This window comes from Panthera onca, chromosome D2 (assembly GCF_046562875.1).
Source record: "Panthera onca isolate mPanOnc1 chromosome D2, mPanOnc1 haplotype 2, whole genome shotgun sequence".
NCBI lineage: Eukaryota > Metazoa > Chordata > Mammalia > Carnivora > Felidae > Panthera > Panthera onca.
Genome location: NC_138349.1, coordinates 75,600,471 through 75,612,758, shown reverse-complemented (window position 1 = coordinate 75,612,758; position 12,288 = coordinate 75,600,471). Strand labels below are relative to the sequence as shown.

General features: G+C 42.0%; 1 protein-coding gene and 1 non-coding gene across 2 annotated transcripts in view; one reads left to right on the top strand and one right to left on the bottom strand.

The window, feature by feature from the left end:
- The window catches only part of TBCE (tubulin folding cofactor E), a 622,247-nt gene that overhangs the window by 96,933 nt on the left and 513,026 nt on the right, over positions 1-12,288 (bottom strand). The window lies entirely within an intron of this gene.
- LOC132685680 (small nucleolar RNA SNORA64/SNORA10 family) lies at positions 1,596-1,719 on the top strand. Its single transcript, XR_009613265.1, has one exon. It is a non-coding gene; the product is annotated as a small nucleolar RNA SNORA64/SNORA10 family (small nucleolar RNA).

The window sequence follows — 12,288 nt, the reverse complement described above, 5'->3', positions numbered from 1 at the left end:
GGCTTGAGCTGCTATAACAAAATACCACAAACTGAGTGGCTTAAACAACAGAAGTTTATTTTCTCACAGTTCTGAAGGCTCAAGTCCAAGGTTAAGGTGCCAGCCAGTTTGATTCCTGGTGAGAACCTCTTTCCTGGCTTGCAGATGGCTGTCTTCTCACTGTGTCCTCACATGACATAAAGAGAGAAAATAGTTCTCTCTGTCTCTTCTTACAAGGACACTAATCCTGTTGGAAGGTCCCCACCCTTATGACCTCATTCAGCTTAGTTACTTCCATAAAGACCCTATCTCCAAATACAAAATAATGGAGGTTGAGGCTTCGAAATATGAGTTTTGGGGGAACATTATCCAAAAGAAATGAAAAAATACACCCACACAAAAACTTATATGCAAATGTTCCTAGCAACATTACTCATAAGAGCCAAAAAGTAGGAACTACACAAATGCCCATCAATTGACAAGCGGATAAACAACATGTGGTATATCTATATGATAGACTGTTATTCAGACTTAAAAAGAAATGAAATTGTGATACAACACGGATGAACCTTGAAAACACCACGTTAAGTGAGCAAAGCCAGTCACGAGAACTATGTAATACATTGTATGATTCCACTTATATGAAATGTCCAGGACAGGTGAACCTACAGACAGAAGACAGATTTGTGGCTGGCCAGGGTGGGGTCTGGGAAGTGAAGTGGACGGAAAATGAAGAGCGAATCGTAACACGGATGGGGTTTCTTTCAGGGAAGCAAAAATGTCCTAAAATTAGATTGTGGGGATGGTTACATAACTCCATGAATATAATAAGACCCACTGAATTGTATGGTGTGTGAATCAAAAGAGCAGTTTCAAAAGATACGTCTATCCCTAAGAGTGGAGTGTCCAGGGATCGGTGCAGAACCCACTCTGCCTAGGTGAGCTCATTCAGTCCCACGGCTCTATACATCGTCTGCATGTCAGTGACACAATTCCAACTTCCTGCCTTGCTTGATCTCTCCTGTGAACTCTCTCTTGCCTTGTGCATGCAAGTGCCTTCTTGACATCTCTTCTCGGATAGCGCATAGGCATCTCTAATTTCCCCCCCAAAATGCTGTTCCTCCTCTGTCTTCCTAAATCCAAGTTACGGTACCGCTATCTACTCGGTTTCTTTAAAAATCCGGTGATCATCCGTGATTCCTCTTTTCATTAACTCTACATGCTATCCACCGGTAATTCCTGTTAATTCCACTTAAACTCACCCCAGCTTGACCTCTTCGCACTGTGTGCCCTGCTCCCACCCTTGTTTTAGCTACCATTGTCTCTCATGGGATACTCTGACACTGTTCTCAGGGGTCTCCTTATGTCCTCTATAGCCATCTATGAATTCATCATCTATTCAGATGCCAGAACGGTCTTTTATAAATGTAAATTAAATATAGTTCCTCTCTTTCTTGAAATCCTCTATTGGCTGCCCAGTTGCATTTAGATGAAAAGCTAACATCCTGAGGCACCTGGCTGCCTCAGTCGGTAGAGCACGCGTGCGACTCTTGATCCCGGGGTTGAAAGTTCAAGCCCCATGTTGGGTGTAGAGATCACTTAAAAATAAAATCTTACCTCTCTCGACTCCACTTAATCATACTCAGTGTGTGGTTGGTGTATTTTCAGAGAGAGAGACAGGCCCTCCTAATGCACTTCAGACCAGCCCGAGTGGCCTCTGTTCCTAGGATTACAACAGCTTCTATATGCATCGGGAGCGTTGTGTCAGATGAATCCACCACCCCCCTCCTGCTGTTTTCCCTTTTCCAGCCAAGGCCTCTTTTGATGCCATGTCCAAGACCTACAGCTATCTCACCCCTGGCCTCTGGAAAGAGACTGTGTTCTTCAAGTCTCCCTATCAGGAATTCAATGACCATCTTGTAAAGACCCATACCAGAGTCTCTGTGTGGAGGACCCAGGCTCCAGCTATGGCCACCACATAGTTCTATACTAGACAAATGCAGTGAGGGGCACCTGGGTTGCTCAGTTGGTAGGCATCCGACTTTGGCTCAGGTCATGATCTCACAGTTTGTGGGTTTGAGCCCCGCGTCAGGCTCTGTGCTGACAGCTCAGAGCCTGGAGCCTGCTTCGGATTCTGTGTCTCCCTCTCTGTCTGGCCCACCCCTGCTTGTACTCGTACATGCTCTCTCTCTCAAAAATAAACATTAAAAAAAATAAAGTGAATTAAAGTTCGTTAAAAAAATAATAAAATAAAATCTTAAAGAAAAAAGCTAAAACCCTTACTCTGGTTTACAAGGTCCTTCGTGATCTGGCTCCTACGTTATCTTGTACATACTGGCAAAGGTCTTTCTCACCTTAAGACCTTTGTACTCCTTTTGCTTCGATTGCTCTGCACCAGGATTATAGTATGGCTAATTTCTTGTCATTCAGAACTCAGCTTAAATGCTACTTCCTCAGAGAGGTCTTCCCCAAACACCTAATGTAAGTAGCCAGCTTTTAAAAATTATTTTATTGCTAATATTTCTTGTTTATTGGTGCTTTCATGACTTGTAAGATTTTTAATATTTGAATTGATAATACATTCACATGCTTCAAAAGTCAAAAGTCATACATGGGTGTACAGTGAAAAATCTCTCTTGTTACTCCTATTTCCCAGTTTCTGTTCCTCACTTCCACTCGGGATAATTTAGTCAATATTTTTCTTTTATGCCATGCTTTTTCATACAATGGCAATTTCTTGTACAATCTCTTAAGCTACGTGGTGTCTTGTTTTTCTGTTTCTATAACTTGAATATCAGCTTACCTTAAGAACAAAGGGAGGGGTGCCTGAGTGACTCCGTTGGTTAAGCATGGGACTCTTGGTTTTGGCTCAGGTCACCATCTCACAGTTCGTGAGTTCGAGCCCCACGTGGGGCTCTGCATTGATGGCACAGAGCCTGCATGGGATTCTGCCTCCCTGTCTCTCTGCCTCTCCCCTGCTCACTCCTTCTCAAAAATAAATAAATAAACATTAAAAAAAAAAAAAAGAACAAAGGGAATTGCTTGAAGGAAGCACTAGGTTGAGGTTTAGGTTCTGGATAAATAACCAAGATAGAAGAACCAGAAAAGAACTGTAATGGCAAGTACTGTTTAGTCATTTGGTCAGAGTCTGCTGCCAGATGAGTGTATTCCAACAGTTTTTTCCACTCAAGAATCCCCCTGGAGACAGAATCCAACTGGCCAGGAGTAGGTCGTGCATTACCCTTTGGCCGTAGCAGGACAGTAAGAGGAAGGACATAGCAGCCCCCTGGGACCCTTTGGCTTCTGTACTGGAAGGCAGGACGCTTTGGCTATATCCAACTGTGGAGCAGTAGTTTGCCAAAAGGAAACAAACATGATGAGGAAGAATTAGGGTGGGAGAGGGTTGCCGTGGCCATGTGCAACTGCTACAGTTTTATCCCTGTGTCTAACTCCCTCCTCGGAGGCACTGCTGGCAGGACCTCCACTGGCTCTGCCCAGCACTTGGAGACCAACAAACAGGTGCTTGTCAGCTATAACCATCAAAGCACAGACAGTGGCCAGTGGCTTCACGTTACCTGTAGAAAATACGATCAAGGAAGGAGGTGGCTTTCCCAGAAAAGTTCTGGCAGAGTGCCAGAAGTGAGGACTTGTAAGTTATGTACAGTATACATTTAAATAAATGGATTGAGGGGTACCCAGGTGGCTCAGTCGGTTGGGCTCCTGACTCTTGATCTCAGCTCAGGTTTTTTGTTTTTTTATGTTTGTTTGTTTTTTTAAATTTATTTTTGAGAGAGACAGCGTGAGTGGGATAGGGGTAGAGAGAGAGGGGAACAGGATCTGTGCTGACAGCGGTGAGCCTGATGTGGGGCTTGAACTCATGAACCCTGAGATCATGACCTGAGCTGAAGTTGGATGCTCAACCAACTGAGCCACCCAGACACCGCTCAGCTCAGGTCTTGATCTCAGGGTAATGAGTTCAAGCCCTATGTTGGGCTCCCTGCTGGGGCTTGACACCTACTTAAAAATAAATCAATGGGACGCCTGGGTGGCTCAGTCAGTTAAGCCTCCAATGTTGGCTCAGGTCATGATCTCGCAATTCATGAGTTCAAGCCCTGCATGGTGTTCTCTGCTGTCAGTGCAGAGCCCCCTTTGGATCCTCTGTTACCCCCCCGCCCCCCTCTGCCCCCTTCCCCACTCACTAGTGTGTGTGCTCTCTCTCAAAAAAAACAAAACAAAAAACCCCCAAATAAATAAATGATTGAATTCCAAAAACAACAATAAAGGCCTCCCCTATAGCTAGTTTATGCTTTGTTTTACATATGTAACAGTATAACAAAAGTAACCTAGGTCAACAGTAGAGGCCCAGGATAATTGTTTTTCTTTTATTTAGTTTTTTGTTTGTTTTTCATTGGTTTGCCTTTTGTTTTTGTTTTTCTTTTAAAGGAGATGGTACATTATTCAAGTTGGAGAATCACTGTCATAAATTCCTACTAAAGAAATGTTTTCCAGTTGGCTTACAATGCAGTCAGCCCCTTACTATCTGTGAGCAACAGGTAGGCTGAGAATAACAAAGAGACCCTTTATTGAGTTAGTCCTATACCTTTTAATTACCTCAGTCACCCAAAGACCACATTTAAGCTTTACTTTGTAAGGTCTCTACTAAATACTTAGCCCATTCTCTTACTCGTTTTCTATCTGGGTGGAGGGAGTAGTTTATTTCATGTTTTATCATTACTATTATTATTTATCAGAAAGCCATTTTGGCTTGCAAAGTTTTTGGCAGGGGAATACAACTTTAAGTTGGAATTTGGACATAGAACAAATTTAATGGGTGGCAGAGGAACATTTCAGTTACAAGCATAGGAGTACAGGCTTCAGAGTGGGAATGTGGGGGCGCCTGGGTGGCTCAGTCCGTTAAGTGTGATTCTTGACTTGGCTCAGGTCATGATCTCACAGTTTGTGAGTTCTAGCCCCACATTGATGTCTCTGCTGTCAGTGTGGGGCTTGCCTCAGATCCTTGGCCTCCCTCTCTCTCTGCCCCTCTCCCGCTTGTGTGCTCTCTCTCAAAAATAAATAAACACTAAAAAAATTATAAAGTGGAAATGTGTATAATGTTTGTAGGTGGGGGAGGATGAAATTGACGGGCTCAGGTTAAGTAAACGCATAGTGGGAGATAAGTCCAGAAGCTGATTATAGAGAGCTTGGACTGTGAGGCTGAAATGTTTGACCTATATGGATATGAGTTTTGGGGCACCTGGGTGGCTCATTTGGTTAAGCGTCCAACTCTTGGATTTGGTTCAGGTCATGATCCCAGGGTTGAGGGACCAAGCCCCCCACCTTGGGCTCCACACTGAGCGTGGACCCCACTTAATATTCTCTCTCTCTCTGCCCTTTCCTCCCCTCCCCTGCTGGTGCACACACTCTCTTTCTCTCTCAAATAAAAAAAAAAGGATATTATTTTTGAACAGAGACATAAAATGAAAGCAAATGATTAAGATTAATTTGGCAGTTGTGTGCAGCATGAGCTATGAGAGAGGGATTCCAAGAACACAAGTTAGGTGACATGAATTGTGCATATATATATTCCAAGCCAGGAAGAAATTATTGGTTTGATTTTTCATTTGTTGTAGCAGTCACGTAGCTCATTGTTACCCCTGTTGGAGCCATGATATAACACAGTAAATGGCAATAAATTCTTTCAACAACTTCCTCATTAAATTCATAGGCATATGTGACTTGTGGTCTCAATGAATTGAGAATTTCTTTTCTAAATTTTTTTTAATGTTTTATTCATTTTTGAGAGACAAAGAGAGATAGAGTGCAAGTGGGGGAGGGGAAGAGAGAGAGGGAGCCACAGAATCTGAAGCAGGCTTCAGGCTCTGAGCTGTCAGCACAGAGCCTGACACGGGGCTTGAACCCACGAACCGCGAGATCATGACCTGAGCCGAGATCATGACCTGAGCCGAAGTCGGCCACTTAACCGACTGAGCCACCCAGGCACACCTAAATTGAGAATTTCTTAGTATTAGTGACATTCTTTATGGTGCTGAATCCTCTTGGTTTCCTCTGAACTATTGACAATTATATTCCATTTTTTTCTAAGCCTTCTAAAACTGTCTAAATTGTATATATTTTATATCTTTAGTGCTAAGTCATTTAGCAAATGCTATTCTTTAATTTTTGTTCATCTTCAATCCAGAACTTTACAAACTTCAATTGGCCAAGCTTAGGATTCAATAAATTTAAAAAACTTAAAATAAATTACACATTCAATTATTTTATTTTATTTTTTTAACTTTTTTTTTTTAATAATTATCTTTGAGAGAGAGACAGAACATGAGCAGGGGAGGGGCAGTGAGAGATTGAGACACAGAATCTGAAGCAGGCTCCAGGCTCTGAGCTGTCAGCACAGAGCCTGATGAGGGGCTTGAACTCATGAACCATGAGATGGTGATCTGAGCCAAAGTTGGACACTTAACCAACTGAGCCACCCAGGTCCCCCTACACATTCAATTCTATTATCAAAGCACAAATACATTTTCATAAAACTTATTGGAAAATCTATGAGTTTATCTCTTGGAATTACTACTTTGTTTCAAAGAACATATGATTATTTCTTTAAATGACCTGCTTTATTTTCAGTTTCCTTTACCTAGTCTTATATGTTCAATTCTCTATGGTTGCCTTAATCTGTCAGGTTTTTAAAAAAAATTTTAATTAAAAAAAATTTTTTTTTTTTTTTAAATTTTTTTAACGTTTATTTATTTTTGAGACAGAGAGAGACAGAGCATGAACGGGGGAGGGTCAGAGAGAGAGGGAGACACAGAATCTGAAACAGGCTCCAGGGTCTGAGCCATCAGCACAGAGCCTGACACGGGGCTTGAACTCACGAACCGCGAGATCATGACCTGAGCCGAAGTCCAATGCTTAACTGACTGAGCCAGCCAGGTGCCCCTAAAAAAATTTTTTTTAATGGGTACCTGCTCCTCCCCTGTTTGTACTCTGTCTCTCTCAAAAATACATAAACATTAAAACAATTTTTTTTTAGGGGCACCTGAGTGGCTCAGTCTGTTGAGCATTGTACTTTGGCTCAGGTCATGATCTCATGGCTCATGGGTTCAAGCTCCACATTGGGCTCCATGCTAGCAGCACAGAGCCTGCTTTAGATCATCTGTCCCCCCCCCCCGCCCCCGACCCTCCCTGCTTGTTCTCTCTCTCAATAAAGAAGTAAACTTAAAAAAAATGAATTTTTAATGTTTATTTTTGAAAGAGCGAGACAGAGAGAGTCAGAGAGAGAGGGAGACACAGAATCCGAAGCAGGCTTCAGGCTCCATGCTGTCAGCACAGAGCCTACTGCGTGGCTCGGACCCACAAATTGGCAAGATCATAACTTGAGCTGAAGTCAGATGCTTAACCGACTGATCCACCCAAGCACCCCTAATTTTTAATAAAAAAAAAATCTCTATGTCCAACATGGGGCTTGGACTCCTAACCCCAAGATCAAGAGTCACATGTTCTACAAACTGAGCCAGCCAGACACCCAAAATCTGTCAGCTTTAATAAATCATTTCTTTCTTATACAGTGTTGACATCAGAGTATCATTTATTACAACTAAATCTCTTCAAAGTTTTTACTTTTCAAGTGTGTAACTATTCGCATTTTATAACTTCTAGGGGTCAGTGGGTTAAGCGTCTGACTTTGGCTTGGGTCATGATCTCATAGTTTGTAGGTTCGAGCCCCACATCAGGCTCTGTGATGACCATGCAGAGCCTGCTTGGGATTCTCTCTCTCTCCCCCCCACACCCCCACTTGCTCACTTGTATGCCCCCCCCCCACCTCAAAATAAATACCTAAACTTTAAATGCAATTTCTGGTAAGTGACCTTACAAGTTTCGGAAAGATTCACAAATTACTTTTGCAGCTCATCATTAGTACTACCTCGCCCACTGAGGTCCAGATATCTGCCACTATTCATTAAACCAATTCTCAGGTAATCAGATGTGTTTTTCTTTCTCTATATACGGTAACAAGTGTAATTCAAGGATAATCAATTGGTCATTCTCCTAACGATACAGTGTTTTATAAAGAATGCACATAATACAGCAGCTAGTGCTACAGATGTTTCCCAGACATCTCTAGGAAAAGATGCTCATTGAACAATGGTCACAAAACATTCTACAGAATTAACTTGAACTAATGGGTTAACATAGAAATTTTGCTAATATTATTGCTTATTGTGCTGTTAATATTTTTTTACCAGCCAGTACACAGTAAAAACATGCCATTACCACTTGTTAAGGTCCGGTATATTCAACCACATTAAATGTGAGGTTGCATTACTGTAAGGTTAATGGAATAACCAGAGAAAGTCTGGTTAGCCAGACTGGAGATGGTGGGGGTTTAAGGAGCCAAATGCCAATTGGGTTATATCTGAATTCACATTATTGTGGGGTCCATTGTGATGAGTCCTTTTGTGTATTCTTACCACCAAATATCAGCCCTATATGTATGGCAATAAAGCCTGTTCTAATGACAGGGAGAATGCAAAGTACGGGTCAGATAAGAGACCTCTTAAAGGACAAATCTGTAGGACTTGGGAGGACTGGAGAGACAGAGGAGACGTGAGCAAATCAATCAAAAACACACTCCTGGATCACTTGAAGAATAAAGATTGTGACAGAAAAGGCAGGGAGAGAAGTGGTTCCATTCCATTGTTTGAATTGGTAGAGGGATAGGAAGGGATGTATAAGTTGGTTTTAATTACATTATTTCAAGGTGACAACACAAAGCTCAAGTGAATAGGCAGTTACAGGACCTGAATTTGAGGTCAGGCTTTGGATGAAATGGTAATCATGGACAAAACAGTGAGCAGTCTAAGAATCCTCTCAGAAGTGAACAGAACATTGAATAAGAGTCATTAGAGAAAGAATTCGAGGTAGAACCGCATTAACATAAATGCTAACATTTGAGGCTTATGATATCTTTTCAAATGAATACTTTTTTTTTTTTAAAGTTTATTTATTTTGAGGTGGGGAGGAGCAGAGAGAGAGAGAGAGAGAGAGAGAGAGAGAGGGAGGGAATCCCAAGCAGGCTCCATATCAGTGCAGAGTCGGATGCTGGGCTCAAACTCAGGAACTGTGAGATCATGACCTGGGCTGAAGTCAAGAGTCAGATGCTTCACTGAGCCACCTAGGCTCCCCATTCACATGTTATTTTAATGGAACCCTTGAGAGGTGGGGGGTTAGTTTCAAGTATATTTATTCATTCATAAATATCTATTAAGTGCAGGGCACCTGAGTGGCTCAGTTAAGTGTCCGACTCTTGATTTTGGCTCAGGTCATGATCTCACAGTTCATAAGTTTGAGCCCCACACTGGGCGCTGGCAGTGCAGAGTCTGCTTGGAATTCTCCCTCCCTCTCTCTCTGCCCTTCCCCTAGTCGCTCACACTTTCAATCAAAATAAATAAACATTTAAAAAATATGAAGTGTTTCTGGGAATACAGGGGTGAATATGTCACAGTCCTTGCCCTTAATGAGTTTCCAATCCAATGGGAGAGGCAGATAAGTAAACAAGTAATTACTCCCCCTTCCCCCCGTGCCACCCATTACAGCAGTAACAATCTGTTTAATAGTTGGCTATTTACTTGCTAGCCTCCATCACAGAAAATTCACAGGGTTATGGAATGGTGTCTTTATCACTCTTACATCTCCAAAACCTAGCAAAGGATCTAGCACGTAAGCATTCAGGAAATATTTCTAAATGAATTAAATGAAAATAGACGATGTCAGCAACAATGAGCACTATTTTATGGCAGAGTAAACTGTTAGGAAATATGGTTATGGTGGGTTGGAGATAAAATTTTGGGAAGTCTTATGTATTATACCAAGGAATTTATAGGTGATGGTACTAAGGATTCAAAGATGGCAACGACCATCACATTTATGCTTTCGAAAGACAACTCTGGTTGGAGTGTATATTATTACAATACACGAGTGGTTTCCAAACCTTTAAACACATATAAATGTGCATATAGAATGAGAGGCCAGTGGGGTGCCTGGGTGGCTCAGTCGGTTAAGCGACCGACTTCAGCTCAGGTCATGATCTCGTAGTTCCTGTGTTTGAGCCCTGCGTTAGACTCTGTGCTGACAGCTCAGAGCCTGCACCCTGTTTCAGATTCTGTTTCTCCCTCACTCTCTGCCCCTCCCCCACTCATGCTCTGTCTCTCTCTCCCTCAAAAATAAACATTAAAAAAAAATTAAAAGAGAAAAAAAGAAAAAGAAAGAATGAGAGGCCAGCTGCCCAGAACAATGTACTTTGACCTGTACTCAAGGGTCTGGCTCTGCTCGGCAAGTGCTTGAAGAAAAAAACAAATCATCTGGTACCTGATAGGTACTTCATATATGTACATTTCCTTCCCCCTTTCCTTCTCAATACACAGATTAAGAAAGAGCCAATGGGTGGGGCACCTGGGTGGCTCAGTCGGTTGGGCATCCAACTTTGGCTCAGGGCATGATCTCGAGGTTCATGAGTGCAAGTCCCTGCACTGGGCTCAGTGGGACTCTGCTTGGAATTCTCTCCCTCCCTGTCTCTCTGCCCCTTCCCCCCCTTGCTCTCTCTCTCAAAATACGTGAATAAACATTAAAAAAAAAAAGAGCTAATGGATAAACCTTGAGGCTGAATCTTAAGGCAGAGGATTGAATAAGGCCCTCAAGAGGCAGAAAGGGAGGGAATCAAGAACAGGACAGCTTGCTTGGCCTATGTCATGAGTACAAACAACTTTTCTTGAGATGAAAGGAAGACAACTTGAGACAGACTTAAGAAGTAGAGAGGAGGAAAGTTAGGAGAACTTACATTAACTGGGAAAAGAGTGGAGAAGCAGGGGACATTAGATTGACCAATGTGAAATCTCCATCAGGAATAGAGAAAAATAAATAAATAAAAGAACTTATGGAGGCTGTAACATGTTAATTTGCAATGGCTACAAGGGCAGTTCTGAAAACACTCCCCAGCAGTGCTCAGCAATATGGGGGGAGCAAAGTGTGCAGGTGTTGGATGCTTCTAGAATTGGGAATTGGCAGGATGAGAAGGGCCAAAGGAAAGGAGGACCCTGATCTGAGAAATTCTTGAAAGGCTGCCTAAAGTAAATAAATACAGGGCATAGGTCAGGAAGGGAAGGAAGTCAAATTAGAAGTTGACACAGTGGGGGTGCCTGGGCGGCTCAGTCAGTTAAGCATCTGACTTTGCCTCAGGTTACCATCTTACAGTTCGTGAGTTCGAACCCTGTTCAAACTCTGCACTGATCAGCGAGGAGCCTGCTTCGAACTCTGTCTTCCTTTCTCTCTCTGCCCCTCCCGCTCATGCTTGCTTACTCTCTCAGAAATAAACATTTAAAAAAAGGTAAAATAGGGGTGCCTAGGTGGCTCTGTCGGTTAAGCACCTGACTTTGGCTTAGGCCATGCTCACGGTTCCTGAGTTTGAGCCCTGTGTTGGGCTCTGTGCTGACAGGTCAGAGCCTGGAGCCTACTTACAATTCTGTGTCTCCCTCTCTCTCTCAAAAATAAACATTATAAAAAAATAAAATAATTTGAAATCTTCCATTTTAATTGATATAAGGAAACCTCAAAATCATGGGTATTTATGCTACATTATGGAAACCTGAACTGTTTATGAATTCATTACATAAAAGAAAATTTTAATGATTATTCAAAAAGATCTAATGCTAACTATATAGACAAAATAGGGGCACCTGGGTGGCTCAGTCAGTTAAGCATTGGACTTTGGCTCAGGTCATGATGTCCTAGTTTGTGAGTTCCGAGCCCCGCGTCGGGCTCTGTGCTGACAGCTCAAAGCCTGGAGCCTGCTTCACATTCTGTGTCTCCCTCTCTCTCTGTTCCTCCCCGCAACTCATGCTCTGTCTCTATCTCTCAAAGATAAATAAACATTAAAAAACAAAAAAGAAGTATTGTTAAAAAAAACTATATAGACAAAATATTTACCTTTAAGATGAAGACTGCCTAAGTAGATTATTCCTTACTTAATCAAATTACTTTTGGCCTGGTGCTATTCATGATTCTTTTGTCATTTGTATCTGGCCTTTGTCAATGACAGAAATGCTTGACATGAAATTGGGACCTTACAAAAAGAAATCATTTTATCTATTAAGTAACCAAAAATCTATTCTTTTCACTTGAACTATAGTCACAGTTGTCAATACAGAAAACACTGTAAGAGTAGTTTAAATCTAATAAAATATATTATCTACTTAGGTTTAAACTACAGTATTTTTTGTGCTGCAAAAGGAAAAGTCT